This window comes from Botryllus schlosseri, chromosome 9, assembly GCF_051294905.1.
Source record: "Botryllus schlosseri isolate E-star chromosome 9, Bs_hap1, whole genome shotgun sequence".
In the NCBI taxonomy this organism is placed as follows: Eukaryota; Metazoa; Chordata; class Ascidiacea; order Stolidobranchia; family Styelidae; genus Botryllus; species Botryllus schlosseri.
The window spans coordinates 2,745,660-2,764,369 of record NC_137244.1 but is presented as its reverse complement, the minus strand read 5'-3'; the positions used below and the strand labels follow the sequence as shown (position 1 = coordinate 2,764,369).

Here is an 18,710-nt window from a genome sequence, read left to right as displayed (position 1 = left end):
GCGAGATACTTATGAATGTCTATCGACTTCCGAATCATCGAAATAATCATGAATGTATATCGACTTCCGAATCAGCTAATAATCATGAATGTATATGTCTATACGCTGTATTACATTCGTATATATATCATAGCCACGAGAGATTACATGCACCAAACATCGTACGATTTATTTCTCTTATCTATTTTTCACACGACAAATAGACGACTCACGAAGGTCTTTCGGGTCTTCACTTCAGGGAACTAGGTAAGGTTCACAAAACTCCCTATTGCTCAAATCTTAAAAGGGCGTGAACAATATATTTTGTTAAAAGTTTCCCCTTCCTACCAAAAGAACTCGGTGTAGAAAAAAAACGAATATATTGTTCTAAATGTTCGGTTATAAATTCCCCCCTTTCAGCCAAAGAACTTCGTGTAAAAAAAAACGAACATACCGTTCAAAACCTTCTATCTAAGGTTATAACTAATCAGGGACTGGAGACAGGTAACAATTTTATATGCAGGGGCAAAGTAACTAATAAAACGAAATACCATCATAACATAGTATTCGGCTGATCTTGAAATGACTCGAAGTAACATCATTCTGTTCATGCAGACTACTGAAATACAGATCAACAACATTAGGTTCTCGTAAAACAACAAATATCACCTGATACCTCAAGACAATACATACACGATATCACGGCAACATTAAAGGACACATTACATTGGACATTCAGAAAACCGATAATATCACTCGCACGCAAACTAATTAGCAAGATACTGTTATGGGTATTAAAAGGCCCAAATTCACTTGCAATCATCTTATTCTAAATTGATATGAAACTTTCTAATTCATATCACGTAGCATTTAACATTGGTATATACCAACAGAACGAGAGTGTGCCCTATTTATTGTATTACATGCAAAACAATGTTTGCAAATATCATGCACTACCGCGGTGCATATTTTCTCAAAGGGTATCGTCGTATGGCAGAGGCCTCATATCTCTTCACATGGCTTGCAATACATCATTATTCATCACACATACATAATAAGCTATTCAGCTATTGGATGCATCATGGCATCGAATAAATAGGGTAGCCTTCTTGCCACGGGTTTACCCGCACACATCTCTTAACGAAACATCATGCTATATAAGCACCTCCGTCCTACATCTTCCAGCAGCGCAGGATTTGACCCGCAGGAAATGCAACCCCTACCTGGGTTTAGAAACCAATGATTGCAATTTACTTTACTACACTATACTTTGTCAATATCCCAATAACAGTAACCAACTAACGTCGTAGTGCAAGAGAATAAGATCGATTTACCTTACATCTATCTAATCCGTGTGATGCATGATTGGAGCACCACCGTCCGCAAATCTGCTTAACTTCTGCGATTTCCGACCGATTTCTGACACTGCAGACGTTGTCTTCATTATTGTCTTCTCTCTGGAGTATTAATCGTCGAAAGCACATTCCCGCTGCATTTCTTCCTGGCACTAACGTCTCGTCGTTTTCTCTGAATGGTCTTTCTCGCCATTGTGCAAAGCGAATCTTTATATTGATTGTCTTCGGTCGGTCGGTCGATCTTGATTAATTGAGCGTCGGAAGGTCACCATATAACGCAGAGCGAATGTTTTTAGTTGTATAATTGACTCCAGAAGGTTGCGTTTACAATTCGCTGCGTGTTTCTTCTTTCGTTCGACGGACCGGCGTAACCACGCAGTACGACCTTGTTGGCTGACGTACCACGAAGCCTGTCTCTTGCACACGAATTCGATGGATCACACTGACGAATCTATTTTGTTTCTGTCTTCACGACTTGTAATTTTATTGCCAATCACGTACGGTTCAAAATGCGATATCTACACCTCCCAATCAGCGAGATACTTATGAATGTCTATCGACTTCCGAATCATCGAAATAATCATGAATGTATATCGACTTCCGAATCAGCTAATAATCATGAATGTATATGTCTATACGCTGTATTACATTCGTATATATATCATAGCCACGAGAGATTACATGCACCAAACATCGTACGATTTATTTCTCTTATCTATAATTCACACGACAAATAGACGACTCACGAAGGTCTTTCGGGTCTTCACTTCAGGGAACTAGGTAAGGTTCACAACACTCCCTATTGCTCAAATCTTAAAATGGCGTGAACAATATATTTCGTTAAAACGTTGTCTTCATTATTATCTTTGTTCTGGCGTATTGATCGTCGAAAGCACAACCCCGCTGCATTTCTTCCTGGCAATAATGTCTCGTCGTCTTCTCTGAATGGCCTTTCTCGCCGTTGTGCAAGGCGACCCTTTGTATTGATCGTTTCCGTGGTCCGTTGCTCGGTCCTGATTAATTGAACGTCGGGGTCACCATATAACGCAGAGCGAATGTTTGTAGTTGTATAATTGTGTATCTGACTCCAAGATGTATTATTGACTCCAGAAGGTTGCGGTTACGATTCGCTGCGTGTTCGCTTGCGTTCGACGACCGGCGGAACCACGCCGTACGGCCTTGTTGGCTGACGTACTACGAAGCCTGTCTATTGCACACGTATTCGATGGATCACACTGACGAATATATTTTGTTTCTGTCTCCACGACTTGTAACTTTATTGCCAATCACGTACGGCCCAAAAATGCGATTTATCTTCTCTCAATCAGCGAAATACTTATGAATGTCTATCGACTTCCGAACCAGCAAATAATCATGAATGTATATCGACTTCCGAGTCAGCTAATAATCACCAATGCATGCATCAATGTCTCTAAAATGGCGGTATACCAATATATTTCGTTACTCGACCACGATATACTCGACCTCGATAACGAAATTACTGCCCTAATCATTGAGTGTCAACCTTGAGACTTGGCACAGCGTTCGATACTAAAACCAAGACATACCGTGCAAAAGCTCATGACGGATCTAGGTAAGGAGCATCGTTGAAATCTGTTAGCGATAAATGACGAGTCAGCTCTCACTCGACTTAGGAAACAAAATTACCACTAACACAGTTCAGTGACTAACTTAAAACTTGGTACAGCGTTCGATACTAACATTAAGACTTATCGTGCCAAATGTCATTACCGATCTCGCTATGGAACATCGTCAAAATCAATGGACACAAATACCGGCTTATGAGTAAAATCTGTTTGCGATACATGACGGATCAGCACACACTCGATTTCGGAAACGGAATTACTGCCCTAATCTTTGAGTACCAACCCTGAAACTTGGGGCAGTGTTAGGGATGGTGTGAACCTCTGAAAGGTTCAGGTTCGTGTGAACGCGAACCTTTTTGAAAGGTTCTGTGTGAACGTGAACGTGAACCTCGTGACGTCACGTGATGTTATATTGCTAATTCCAAGCCTACATTTCAATTAAGTGATAACCTATATACCTAACGACGACTCAGACCACATAATGCCACAATGCTGAAGTACATATTGACTAGTTAAATCAGTGGTTCCCAACCTTTTTCGACTCATCGCTCCCTTTTCAAGCTCCACACCGATCATCGCCCCCCAAATATTGGGAACCGAAAAACAGCACTTCGTCAGCCCACCCCCCACGAAAAAGAAGTTGGTCTGTGGCCCCATAGGGTGATAAACCAAACCCCAGACCCCCCTCAGACAGTGGGCTATTTGTTGCTACATATCAGCTAACCCTATTTCATGTACTGTTTGGTGAGTCACCGTATTTCGCCTAAACGCGTGAAGCGCGATAAATTTATATAATTCATTTTTGAATCGGTCAATATAGTCGATGTGGTATGTTGGAAAAGGTAGGACCACTAAATAATAATTAAACATCTTCGGCGGAATCGTTGTTATATTGACTTCTTTACATGATGCTATTTCGTGACCTCCTATATCTGCTATGTCAGGAGATATATAAATCGTCAAAACGTACCAAACTAAAAGACGCACATGATTTCATATAGGTATTTCTTTACTGGCAAATATTTTTTTCCTTGCGGGATGGCATTTGTCCTGTAGGGCTAAGGTCGCCAGGACAGGAATATTCGACGCCAGCCATTGAGGCGCCTGTGGACAATTGAACATATATGTATATTGTATATATATCGAAGTTTTCGGTCAGCACAAAGGCATTCCTTTCGGCCAAGGTCTTCTCGCTGCTTGTCGTTCTGGCACACTTCTCGGAGTCGCATGTTACATGGCCTATAACTTCATATGTCTTGGTGTGCCGTGGCGCAGTGATGGCCGACGCCGAAGTCTCCCATTTCCATAAATCATGCGTATTTTTGTTGGTGACGGGGACCCCCACATTAACTCTTTCGACGCCGAGCTAAATTTGACGATTGTCTTCAAAACGCCACGATTTTCACCAAATAACCCCAATTTCAACCGATCGTAACTTCGTCGCTACCTTAGCTACCGAGACGTACCTACGTCCGTATTGTAGCCGCGAACGATATCTGTCTAATGATGCGTAACGTGCCTTGATTGATCCTGTCGTGTTGCTAGGACAGGCTTCGGTACGAACTGAAGTTTGGCTGATTTCAGGCGCACTGCTGCCAAGGTATGGATTTTGTTCGTGTTTCTATGGTACTTATAGATTAGCTGTGACGTTGTAAATTTCACAGAATGTTCTTATTATATTATATATTGATAATATATTATCCTTAAATCGTTAATTCCTTTTCAATGGCAATGCGGAGGTTCAGAACCGTCGTGAAATACTGCTGCCGACATGATCTTCGGCCGTCGATGCTTCAAGGTTATCATTGTGACGTCAAATCCGCAATAATGGCTCGAAAATTTGACTTCTGCTAGTACCGGTACTCAGGTTTGTTTTTCAGGCGCAGTAACATACCGACGGAGCCCATTTGGGTACGATTACAAGCAACGATCTGCACAAAAACATCATTATTTGTCTCCGTTGAGTCCTCGTCATCTCCCGATGCAATTTTACGTTTTAAAAACTTGAATAAATACGTATATATTGGTGTGAAGTCTGTGTTGTCGCAGTACATGTACTGACTTGGTGGCTTCAGTAGATCCGTATATTAACTTAACGCGCGATGTGTCGCTAAAGATTGGTGATAATGATGTAAAATGTCTTTGGGTATTGGCATCTGTTGAAAATCATTACCGTCGTGGAAATATATATCAAATAAAGTTACTATTCCGTACAGGTAATCCAGCGAAATTGCCTCTTAGTAGCAAGTCTTGAATTTTGAATTCATTACCGCACAATGCCCCGACTGCCATGGACGCAAAACGGCATGTCAGATTTTCGAGACAAAAATACGCTCTCTCGATTTAGCGAACATATGGGGATACGCGGCGTTTTGAAGACAATCTCTAGCGAACATATGGGGATACGCGGCGTCGAAAGAGTTAAGATACATGAATATATTAAATCACGCGCAGCGCGAAAAGTTTTGAAAAAGTCGCTTGAATTTTTATAAAATTACTCTATCATTCATGTTTATTCACGAAATAAATTTGGGCTTCCTTCAATTTCGGGCCCCCACTCCTAATTGGGGGGTTTGGGGTGCGGTAGTTACGTTCCCGACTCCAACATAGCCGTTTTAACGCGCCATCGCCCCCCTATCGCCCTCTTCGTTGTTTTCGCCCCCTTCGTCCGTTTTCGCCCCCTATCGCCCCCTTCGGTATTTTCGCCCCCCTAGACCGCCAAATCGCCCCCTGGGGGGGCGATATCGCCCACGTTGGGAACCACTGCGTTAAATGTCACCGAATGCATCAATTGAGGCAATCAAATGATGTTATAATCCCATAAAATCAATATCTTCCGTCGCTTTGCCAACAATTTCGACGAGGACTTGCACGGGAATATAAGCTTACGCCTTCTCGGTCTAGACCAGACCGGACAATGCATTCAGCGTTCGGGTATTGCTAAGTTGGTATTGCGCAGAGCGTTTTCCCATACTTGCGACCGATATTACCCCTTTAACAAGTTATACAGCAGTTGCCAACACCCTAATCCCACGGAGTTGGTTTTTATGATACAATAAACATATGAAATCAAGTTTGATCCCGTACGCCTGCTACAATTTTTACATCAGACAACGATATCAATTTCATTGATTGTTTGGATAAGCATCATTTGCTGACTATCTACATGTAGTATATTTCGCTCTTGATGCTGTGTAATTTCGGGTCAAGCTAACAGCAGAAAGTTTTTAAATATTCACAAACGGAAAGCTGGATATTTCGAGCAAACTTTCTTAACAAAGCAAATAAAATGTTTGAGATGGTCAAGGTGCATGCTGGTTTAGTGATGATTTTTGTGCTGCCAGCGCCATGCATATAGTTGTCCGCAGTTGAAGTGCAATAAATTTTAACCAAAGATGCTAAAGGAAGTGAAAATTATAATATATGAAAAAGGTTCACAGTGCAGAACCTACCAAGGTTCGTTTGTGAACATGAACCTCTAAATATCTGAGGTTCACGCACAGAACGCGAACGTGAACCTCACGTTCACTCCATCCCTATATAAATACCACCATCACGACAGAACACACCAAGTTTCAAGAATTATCATGATGTGAAACACCGTCAAAATGGACCTATACCAGCAAAGATCGACACCACGCATATAACGGTAACCGAGTTCAGATATAGATACGATTCCTAAATCACACCTTAAGGGCAACGAGGCTATGTTGCCCCACCTGCTCGGTAATTTTATGAATAGGAGAGAGTAAATCATCGTTTCTTTATTGTGCGTGGCTGTGAGATAATAGACAGTTAAAGCTTGTTTTGAGCGCTACCGAGGCATGCCCCGGCTAGCCATTCGCAACGAGAAAACACGAAGAGAATTCGATTTTCGAAGAGACTTCGCGATATATATGGGCATTTACAAGCGAAAGCACAAGAAGAATGCGATTTGCGTTGGGATGTCGGTATATATTGACTGCTGTGCGTCTATAAATGATAAATTATTGTTATTGAACCGAATTTTAGGTGGTGCAATGCCCCAGTTGCCCTATAGGACGAGCCGCCACTGAACATACCTAGACAGCGCTTTAAACTTTTTGCATGGTTAGGGATGGGCATATCCATCAACGGTTTCAGATGGCTAGGATCAGGTTGAATTTGGTTATGGAAAATGAGGTACCCCAGGAGCGACAACTTTTCAACAGATAACACACATTTATTTTCGTTCGGCGTTAGCCCGTCAGCTTTGGCTGAAGTCATGAAATGTTTCAACCTCTCATCGTGTTCTTTTCTATTTTTGCCATAAATAGTAACATTGTCCAGGTAAGCAATAGTTCCTTGCAAGTTGTGGTTTTGGATAAAATTGTCTATGAATCGCTGGAAAGCTGCGACACCATTTGTTATACCAAATGGCAAGCGACGAAATTGGTATCAATACCCGTCAGCTTCGAAAGCTGTTCAAGCAGTGGTTCTCAATCTTTTCACCTCGCGGACCGGAAAAATTTCAAAAAATATTCGGCGGACCGGTGAACTTTCAAAAATCGAAATCAACTCAAAACATGTAGTATGCAACTGTTTTATGCAAGTATATGATGCTAGAGAATGACATTTGAGGGGTTTGATCGTAAATAAAGATGTTCATGATGGTATCGATCTGATTAGTGGGTCTGCAAAGTCGAGGTAACATTACCCTGCCAAAATAAACGTTCTAGCGCCGGGAGTCGTTCACAGTCTTTCGCGCCGAGGGTCATGGATTTAACCGACCACGTTAACTCGAAAATTGATATTCTCTTGGACAGTGTATCGAGAGAACAAACGCTTCGGAGTCGAACAAAGCAGCTTGTCGTGCTACCTTGCTCATTGCCCACTACCAACAGTCGTAGGTTACTCTGGCTATACTATGAATCAGTGTTGGGATGACTCGAGTCATGACTTGACTCGAGTCAGACTCGAGTCTCCTTTTTTGTATGACTTGACTTGACTCGAGTCACTTTGCTAAAATGACTTGACTTGACTCGGCGTATCAAAAATGTGGATTGACTCGTGACTCGGAGCAAAATTCACGAGTCAATTTCAAGTCATCATGTAATCGGTGTCGATAAAAATCATTGTGTCTTGCACACGGTCGGATTGCTCGCGAAACGCTCGTGTAACCCGAGAGAGCGACTAATCATTCAATGATCGTGCGTTTCACTGTGCCTCCATTGTTCTTTCACAAATAAATTGACCGCAAACGAACTGATCGAAGCTTATAGCTTACGAGGTCGTAAATTAGTACAGTTAAGTAATTTAATAGCTAAATGTATATTTCTGTTTTTTGTTCTCACCTTAAACAAACCTCTTGTTTTATTGAAATTGAATTCGAATACAGTTTAAATAGTCATAAACCATCGGCATAGGCTCGTTTTGTATCATATCAATTGGTAAATGGGGTAATGTATTGCATCTGATCAATCCGTTTCTCTATTCTCTATTTTGGCAGGTCACTATAAACTGAGGCTATGCAATTACTTACGTAGTTTAGCAGTTCTACATATATGTGAGCGATACAGCGCATATTGCGGGTATATGTAACTCTATATTAGGGTAGGGTTACCATATTCTTCTAACACAAATTCCGGACGCTCTTTAGCGCCCACTAGTGGATTTCAAAATGAGGTATAAGCACATTGTCGATCAATATGACGTCACACCAGCAAAGTTTTGTCTATCATCATCATTGGTTTATTAGCAATTTTATCAGTTCAATACACCACAAAAAATGCGATACAATGAAAGAAAGGAAGATGTCGAAGCGACTAGGTTGTCTATGGAATCTGACACCCACCTTGGCCTAGGCGATGTAAAGAGGAGGCATGCACACTGAATGAAAGTAAAGAAGATAGTATAGAAAAAGAAAGCGACAAAAAATAGGGCGGCATGTCATGGATAGGTCAGTCGTGGTCCGGTAATCTTGAGGATGGACTGTATTTATTTAGTAGTAATTGCTTGTATTTCGACTTGAATGTGGACATGCTATCGACTAGATGTGGTCACCATCCGGTTCAGCAGTATGTGGTTGTAAGGCCGCAGCCACATTTTTCAGCCCCATCCCGCCCAAATAAACACTGAACTTGAGCCCACCATAGGGTAATCGATGCAACTTCTGAGGGCTTACTATGCATCTGGTCGTTAAATGATTTGAATGAATTATGACTCGAAACTGATTACGTTCAATATCTTCGCGAACCCCCGACTAAAGGCAAACTACCCACAGGTTCAGAACCACTATCTTTGAATAAAGCATCCAAACCGACTCTATGAATATACCGATATCTTGTAATTGCGATTACAGTTAGACTTATTTCTGCAACTGAATGTTATTTTTATTTATTTTTGATTGCAGGTTTTGCGAGGGTGGTAGCCTATGTTCCCATATTAAAACCAATACATGTGACACCAAATCGCGCGCAGCGCGAAGAAAATTTCAAGTAGCATAAATCTGCCCAAAATAATATTGTTGATGTTAATTTAGGAAAAAATTATGAGCTTACTTGAAAATTCCGGACATTTAGGCATATTTTAGAAATTCCTCCCGGACGCAGTTTTAGCAGTGAAATTCCGGACATGTCCGGGAAATTCCGGACGTATGGCAACCCTATATTAGGGTTACCATATTTTAGTGAAGCAAATTCCGGACACTCTTTAGCGCCCACTAGCGGATTTTTAATAAGGTGTAACACATTGACCGTCAATACGACGTCACGCTAGCAAAGCATTGCCCATCCACTGTATGCACTATACAGGAATGAAGTGGAACATAGGTCACAAATCGGGTCATCTGTAATGTGAGCTCTGGTGATTGCTACTTGCTAGGGTTTGCAGTAGATTCCTCCACGGGTCGGATGAAATCATCTGGCGGGCCGTGTCTGGCCTGTCAGGATTGTGTTTGACAGTCCTGCTATACATTTAGGTCGGTGCGGCTATCTGTTTATGTGTTTTAATCAGGTTCGAAACAACATTTTTTCTCCCCCCTTCCGCCCAAAAAAGCACTGATCATGGGCCCACCATAGGGTAGTCGATGTAACTTGTAGGGCACTTACTATATGCATTTGGCTGTTACATTTTATGTATGAATTCTTGATCACACTTACTCATGGCCTAGGAAGCTGATTACGTCCAACATCATCACGATCCCAAGATAAAGGCGGATGACCCCAAGATTTGTAACCACTGTCTGTGATTGAAGCATCCAATCGCCCTTAACCAACCCTAGGAATATACCGTTAGCTTATAATTGCGATTACAATCAGACTTATTTCAGTAAATGATGGTTATATTTATTTTAATTGCATTTTTTTTGGCGAGGGTGGTGCCTGGTGCCCATGCTAACATCATTATACGCTGCATTAACTCGCGCACTGCGCGAAGAAAAATTTTGAATAGCATGAATCTGCTTGAAAATACTATTGTTTATGTTGATTTACAAAAAACTTTCAAGGCAGCTTCCAGCCTTCAAAATTCCGGACATTTAGGCATATTTCAGAAATTCCTCCCGGACGCAGATTTTTCAGTGAAATTCCGGACATGTCCGGGAAATTCCGGACGTATGGCAACCCTACTCTATATTCGTTCATTGGTTCAGACCACTCAATCTGTATTTCAGACAGCTAGCAAAATGAAATGACATAACCATGCCTCATACTTCGAAAAGGCAACTTGACTTGAATTGTGACTTGACTCGTGACTTGACTCGACTTGACTCGACTTGACTCGAGTCACCTCCAAAATCGAGTGACTTGACTTGACTCGAGTCACCTTCGAAAATCGATTGACTTGACTTGACTCGAGTCAAAATGTGCAGTGACTCGAAATGACTCGTGACTCGAAGGTAGTGACTTGATCCCAACACTGCTATGAATTAGGAATGGTGAGAACGAGAGGTTCACGTTCGCGTTTTGTGCGTGAACCTCGGAAATTTAGAGGATGACGTTCACAAACGAACCTTCGTTGGTTCTGGACTGTGAAACTTTTTAATATATTACAATTTTTCACATAACATCATGGGTTCAAATTCTTTGCTCTTCAACTTCGGGCCACTATGCATGACGCTGGCAATATAAAAAAAATCAACAATAATCGAGCATGCGCCTTGTCAATCTCAAATATTTCACATGCTTTGATACAATAGTTTGCTCGAGATATCCAGCTTTCCGTTTGTGAATACTTAGTGACTCTCTACTTCAAGCATGACCCTCAGTCACACAACATCAAGATGGAGATACGCTACATGTAGGTAGTCAGCGAATCATCTTTCTTACTCCACCAATCAATGAAGTTGGTTTGAAGAATACATCAATGTCTACTGTAAAAAATCTAACAAACGTATGGGATCGATCAGCATTTTATATGTTTATCGTATCGTAAAAAACAAATCCGTGTGATCGGGGTGTTGGCTACTGTATAGCGTGTTAATGGAGTAATATCGGAAGTGAGTATACAATGGACGATTTTCATTTTTGCTCTCAGGCGCCGCCATCTTGGCCTATGGTTGGCCAGAGCTAAATCGAGCTTCATAATCGCAGGTAACTGTTTTGGAGTAGGTTACGTTATTTAACGCAGTGCGTTTTCGCTTTATGGTGGTTCCGCGTTTTGGTGCAAAATAAGTATTGATAAAATACTCATCAATACTATACAATGTTTTTGAGCGAAAAACCGAGCTGGTTTACAGTCGTTTTACAAAGCTTTCTTGTGCCGGTGTGTGACAACTTTTCACCCACAAAAGTCGGGGAACAAGTAAGGCCCTGTGGATATGCAGCTGTCTCACAGCTGTTTCAGTTGTATCACCCAAGTATCAGCTGTATCACTCAGGTATTAGCTGTATCACAGCCAAGGCGGCAATGACTCTAGTCATGATTTTCTGATGACTCGACTCGACAGCTGTATATCCACAGGACCAACAAGTCATACCAGATAGACTTTGAGGCCATAGCATAACCCTATCTGTGAAATAGTCGGTCATAACGCATGTAAAGTAGTAAATTTAGTCGACTAATAATCTTTATGTTTTATCTGTACAGGTTGATTTGCAAAGTACCGTTAAAAAAATCTATAGCCTATATTATATAGCTTATAGCAGTGCTTTTCAACCTGTGTGACGGTTCGCACTTGTGCGAATGAAAAAAATTGCTGTGCGAATGACGAAAGTGGTGCGAACGATGCGAATGAAAATCCCAGATGAGTGCGAATGAGGAAGGTGGTGCGAATGGTGCGAATGAAAATCCCGGATGAGTGCGAATGAAAATCGTGAATAATAATTGTTAATTTTTCTGACCTGGAATAATTCAAATTAACCTAGTAGGAAATTCAAGGGCAGTGTAACTTTTGTTGTTGCGACGCGATTGTAAAAACTTGTTTAACTTACGACCCACCACTAATCGTAGCTCTCACAAGCCATAGTGAATTAATATTTTCGCATTATAATTATTACGTGACCAAAAGCCTGGTTTGTAAGCTTGTGAAGTGGCAGACACCCACCACTAATCGTAGCTCTCACAAGCCATAGTGAATTAATATTTTCGCATTATAATTATTACGTAACCAAAAGCCTGGTTTGTAAGCTTGTGAAGTGGCAGACATACAGTATATCAGCCCGTCGGAGCCTGCGACAGGCTGGAAAAATGACGTCAACTTGACTTCCTCCTTTGTTTCGCTAAACAATCTTTCGTAATTATTGTTGGATTAGTGGGAGGCACGAGGATAGTATAGTAAATACTACTACCTGTGGGTAGTCAGCGAATGATGCTTATTCAACCAATCAATGAAGTAGATGTCGTTGTCTGATGTAAAAAATCTAGCAGGCGTACGGGGTCAAACTTGATTTCACATGTTTATTGTATCATAAAAACCAAATCCATGCGATTGGGTTGTTGGCTACTTCTGTATAACTTGTTAATGGGGTACTATCGGTAACAAGTGAAGTAACCCGTTTTACACTTTGCTCGATATCGAAGTAGCAATACTCCGCCGAATACACTGTCCGATTACATCGTGTGTAATATCCGTTGAATTTATTGCAAAAAATCCTGAGATAGTTTTTACAAATCTAAGGTCACGGTGTTGAGTACTGAAACCAATAAGCGAGAAACGCATAGAATATGGCTTCATCATGATAAGATTTGTCCGACCGGTAAACATGGTCGAAGACCGTTGGGATGAACTAGTGTTGGGACTAGGGATGTGCAACGAGCTGGTTCAGGTCTATGAGACTCATTCATTTCGAGGTCAACCTCTTCTGCGTCGGGGCACATGACGACGTAAAGTTCTGGCCAACAAACCGCTGATAAAAATGCGGTGCCAAAACATAAGCGCCGACAAAACCTTGGCCAAAAATGACCGATGCTGGATGGCCAAACCATTCGATATGGATATGCTCCGTTGTCGGCAGGGAATAGTCCCGTTCTTGCAATATGAGTAGAATGCAGTAGTACAACTGCGACACGCAGAGGAATTCAATTCACCCTAATATGAGATCGCGTGCCCTCAGACATGTTTTGTAGAGCTGTGTTGGATAGAATTGTGGTGTGCGCGTTCTTTATGTCTTACATGTCCTTAAAATCGTAGCATATACTGCTTTTCATGGGTGAGGCTCGGGTCGCGAAATGCCACAAAAACTCAAATTTTGGTGGTAGTCTGAAAAGCTCCTTTGACGTTATTAAACTGAATTCTAAAGTTAGATTGTGCTAAAGAGCTAAACACACAGTACCGTGAGTTTATTTGTTCTTCCCATATACTCGCGAGACAGAAAATGGGAAATCAAAAAACAGTTGGAGCAGCTTATCATAAGGTAGCGAGCTCTAATGTGCCTACTCTCCTTCGTCGTTTCGACCTTATTTTCTAAGACATAAGGCAAAAGCCTCAACAACAAAAATGAGTTTCTCACCCTTTCGACATACTGGAGCCTACTAGACCTTTTTGTCAGCTCTCAAAATCGATTTCTTCCAGCAAGCATTTTTCACTCGTGAAAAAAATACTTTGTATTTTGGATAGGAGTGCAGAACAAATTTTAGGACCTGGCCATCCAAGCACTAATAGACATTCATGTACAAAACCCAACAACTTGTTTGGCTGAGAAGGGTTTTAGTGAAATTGTTGAAATCAAAACTAGCGAAAATAGTAGATTTTTAATGAGATACTTGATAACTTAAGATTTGTTGCAAATCTGAACAACTAAGTGTTATATTTTTACCTTCCTTTTGTGTGACAATTTTCAGTTAGTTTGTGCGAATGAAATTTATTTTTAAAAAAAAGTGCGAACGAAGCTCAAAAAGGTTGAAAAGCACTGGCTTATAGGAAATCGGATATGAATGCGGATAAGGGGTCGCGGACCGTGAAAGGAAGATCCCATTTGCACTGTTGCGTTCCAAAATGCAACAATGACGATGAATTTATCTTTCCACAGGTTTCCTGTTGAAGAAGAAACAAGGAAAAATGGGTATTGCTAATCAGTTGTGGCCTGTGGCATATTCTCACTAACTTCAGGGGCCCGTTGTTTTGAATATTCCTACCATGCAACTTTTCTCCATTACTTTTTATGTAGTTTCTAATGCATCTGGGACAAGGTCCTTTGTTGTTCCTAATATGTAGGGCGATTTTTCTTTGACCTAAAAACCGGAAATTTTACCAAATTTTGACGTCACGTATGCAAATTAGGTGTTTTCGCACATAATGTTAAAGTTGTACTACTTATCTTCATTTCTGGTTGGAACTGTCTGTCCTTACAAAGCAGATTGACCTGAAAACACGTTTTCGGCTGAAAAACTGACAAATTTGTACGTGAAAAAACTAGTATTTCAACGAAATCTGACCCTGTGAAGAATTTGAGTAGTTACATTACGTATTATTGTGGCAATAATTAAAATTTGCTGTAGTACAACGAAAGATATTTTGCTACATTCTCGGGTAGAAAGTGTCTGTCCTTACTAAGTAGCTTGCCAAGAATGGAGAAATGATGTTCAACAGCAGCAGTTGTTTGCTGACAACACTGAAGTTGTGTGCACACTGCTGGTGACACACCGTGTTGCTTCATTCTGACAATGTTGTTTATATCACAATTTTTCAGCTTGCGCTTCTTTTTTTTTTCTTTTTTTTTGCGGCTCACCGTATTCCCAGACCATCGCGCGCCCCTCTCTCAAAACGTAGGGGAGTCCTCCGGTCTGGGTGTTTTTATGTAAGTTTTATACTATTTTTTATTTTTATTTTATATTTTACAAAGCAAATATTATCAAGGTTGTATGGAATAAATTAAGCACCTAAGTGTTGGTTTCTATTTCATTTTCAGACTAAGGTAACTGGTTCGAATTTAACATAACATTTTTGTTTGTTGTCATGTCGCTCAGTATGTCCGAGCGTATTTTTTTTTTGCGGCTGCCGCAGCGAGCCAAAGTGTGTAGGCGATATAAATATATATATATATGTTGGAGTGATTAATTTCGGGTCATGTTTTGCTTCCAAATGTTTTCTTTATTTTCACACAGAACAAAGGTTTTCACTCAGAACAAAGGACAGGGGACATGAAATGCGGATACACAAACGTGAGTACGTTTATGAAAGTTATACAGAGATCACATATACATGAAATAGCATGAATTGAACACATTTTACACACACACTTATAATTTGTCGAATCCGTCTTTTCTTTTCTTCTTTCTTCTTTTCTTGATCTGATTCTTGTTTCCTGCTGTTTATGCCTTGTTATCTGTTTTCTTCTTCCAGAAATACCAGTTCATTTTTAAATATTTGTTCCTCGGTTGTTGTTTTAAAGTATTTTAATTCTCTTTGCCAATTTATTTATTATTATTCTCATTATCGTCTTCTCCGTGATGTTACTGCTGTTCAAAGTCTGATCCGCCTTATCTAGTCCTTTTTTTGTTTTTATTATTTCCAATTTTATTATACTTAATATCGTCCAATCGTTGTCCTGTGTTATTCCTTCATTAAAGAGAATTTGATCTCTCTTTAAATTATTCTGTGTGAAAAGTATTCCCAAGTTCCTTATGATACTCTTTGTTAGAGGGCACTTGAGCATTATGTGCTCGATGTTATCGTCTCTGTCTCCACAGAATTTGAAATTCAGGTTTCGTCTGTTTTGCAACTCTATGTTGAGCAGGTGCATTCTTCTCTTCTCCTCTCCTAAGAAATACCCTTTGTTCGCTATTCTAGTATTATTTACCCTCTCTTCATTTTTTATCATGTTTTGTTTATCATTTGTTCGTCTAACTTTATCCCAATTGACTTGCTTTCCGGTTGATAGTCTAATCGTAGATGGTGACTCTTCTAATTCTCTTACTCCTGTATATATACTTTTATGCGTTGCTTGTTCCCAGTTATCATCATTCCAATTTAGTTTATTCGCCTTATCTATTATTTTTTCCCATTCTTCATTTTATGTGGTCTTGAGTTCGAATATAGTTTTTTGTTAATTTTATTTAATTTGGTACCTAGATTGTATAGGGCCTCGTAGTGCCAGAATTCCGTAGGCTCTTCTAGGTTTTTGATGATCTTGTACTTTTCTATTTCGCAGGTTGTGAATTTGCTTTTTGTGCATGGTATCCTCATGTCGCCCATTATGTGATCCGATATCATTTGAGATCTTTTTATGCGCTCCATTTTCTCTGGATACCATGCAAATCTAAAGAACATGTCATTAATCTTTTTTATTGTTTGTGTGGGTGGCAGGGCCACTCTCGCGTTGTAGGTTATTTTGACATCGCTAAGCTGTTTAAAATCGTCGCTTTCCCCACCCACGTCAATTTCCTATTCCTAAAAGCTATAGTTATCTTTCTTATTTGTTCCACTCTCTTATCCCAGGTCTTTTTGATATACGATTTGCCGAAGAATTGTCCTAATATTTGGGTATATGGTTTTTGGTATTTTTCAAATTCACTATATTTTAGTATGCCTGGTTTTGTTGTGATTATCTCTGTCTTTTCTTTGTTTAGTGATTGTCCTGTGGCTTGTCCAAAACGTTCCATCTCTTCCATTATGAGTCTTACTGACTCTACGTCTTTGACGATTGCCGTAACATCGTCAGCATATTGCTGTATTTTTAGTTCCTTTCCACTCATCTTTACACCTTTTATGTTCTTGTTTTTCTCTATCTTTCTTGCTAGCGGGTCAATGGACATTGCGTATAAGCACATGCTTAATGGGCAGCCCTGTCTAAGTCCTCTTCTTACTAGTATTTTTTCTGTTTTAGTTCCATTTATCTGAATTTGGCTGGTCGAGTTGTCGTATATTTTGATGATTAAGTTCCTGATTGAAATTGGTATTTTGTAGCTTTCCAAAACTTTGTATAGATAATTATGTGGTACTTTATCAAATGCTTTTTCTTGGTCTAAATTTAGTATTATTAAATCGTTCTGTTTATATTGTGCTACATCCAGGGCTGCCTTTATGTTTCGCAAAATGTCAGAGATTTGCCTATTTTCTATGGCACATTTCTGTGTGTTTAGAATAAGCTTCCCTGAAACCACGCTAACGCTAATATCGAAGTCATTATTTTATAATCCACATTCAATAGGGGTATAGGTCGCCAGTTCTTTAGCATTTGGCGTCTCCCTTTTTGTGTAGTAACTTAACTATGCCCTCATTCCATGTCTTGCACGTTGTGCCAAACATGAGTGCATTGTTGTGAACCTCTACCATGTGGGTTCTTAGCGCTTTCCAGTGCCTACTGAAGAATTCTACCGGTAGTCCATCGCTCCCGGGTGTTTTGCCTTTAGTCCATCGCTCCCGGGTGTTTTGCCTTTATTCATACTTTTAATCACATTAAGTATCTCCTCCTCTGTAATCGGGGTGGATATCCTGTTTTGGTCTTCTATATTCAGATGGATATCTTCGATTTCCTCTAAATATAGTTTCTGTTCCACTGTGTCTAATTTCTTCTCTGGTTGCCATAGATTTTGGTAGAATTCATGCACTCGTCTTTTTATCTGGTCCGGTTCTTTACATAACTTCCCTTCTTTATTTTGAATACTATACATTTGTTGTGTCACTTGCCTTGCTTTAAGCCTATCGAAGAAGTACTTCGTCGGCTTTTCTTCTTTCTCGGCCTTAGTAACTTTTGCTTTTTGTATCACAAATGTCAGTTTTCTCTTTTCTATATCTTTCAGTTCTTTTAATAGTCTAATCTTTTCTTGGTAATTCGTTTCGTCTTCTAATTTATCTAATTTTTCTTTCATTTGATCTTGTCTTAATTTTTCTATACGATTTTGTTCTGCCGCTTTTTGCCTTAGTAGATTTTTTATCATAGATTTGAGCTCGTCCCACCACTGAGTTATGCTTTCATAGTGTGGTTTGTTCAGCTCCATGAGTTCTACTATATTTCTTATCTCCTCATTTATATATTCCTGTTTCAGATGTTCTACGTTACACATCCACGTGCCGCTTCCCCACTTCCCTCCTCCTTCATTTCCCAGTATCAACTGCATCATGAAGGTGTGATCGGAAATGGGGTTTATCAGGTAATTGCACTTTTTGATGTTTTTGTCCACCATTTTTGTAGTGTAAATATTATCTATTCTGCGTTCTTGTTGTTTTGTAATTTTTGTGTAAATCCTTTTGTGTGGATTTCTCCATCTATACACATCTCTAATATTGTGGGTATTGATGAAGTTCTTCCAAACCTCGGCGGCTGGGTTGCTTTGCCTCGGTTGAAATTTATTATCTTTTTCTCCTGTTACAATATTAAAATCTCCACATATAACGGCTCTAGTATATTCTGAATCTATGCGTGTTGTCAATT

General features: G+C 40.0%; 2 protein-coding genes and 1 long non-coding RNA gene across 5 annotated transcripts in view; all 3 read left to right on the top strand.

The window, feature by feature from the left end:
• LOC145445865 (neuronal pentraxin-2-like) overlaps nt 1-18,710 on the top strand; it is a 540,218-nt gene that overhangs the window by 322,713 nt on the left and 198,795 nt on the right. The gene's annotated exons all lie outside the window — the stretch shown is intronic.
• LOC145445854 (cytochrome P450 4V2-like) overlaps nt 1-18,710 on the top strand; it is a 416,089-nt gene that overhangs the window by 252,630 nt on the left and 144,749 nt on the right. The gene's annotated exons all lie outside the window — the stretch shown is intronic.
• Nucleotides 4,295-4,974, top strand: LOC145447380 (uncharacterized). Its single transcript, XR_013917546.1, has 2 exons — nt 4,295-4,541; nt 4,822-4,974. It is a non-coding gene; the product is annotated as an uncharacterized LOC145447380 (long non-coding RNA).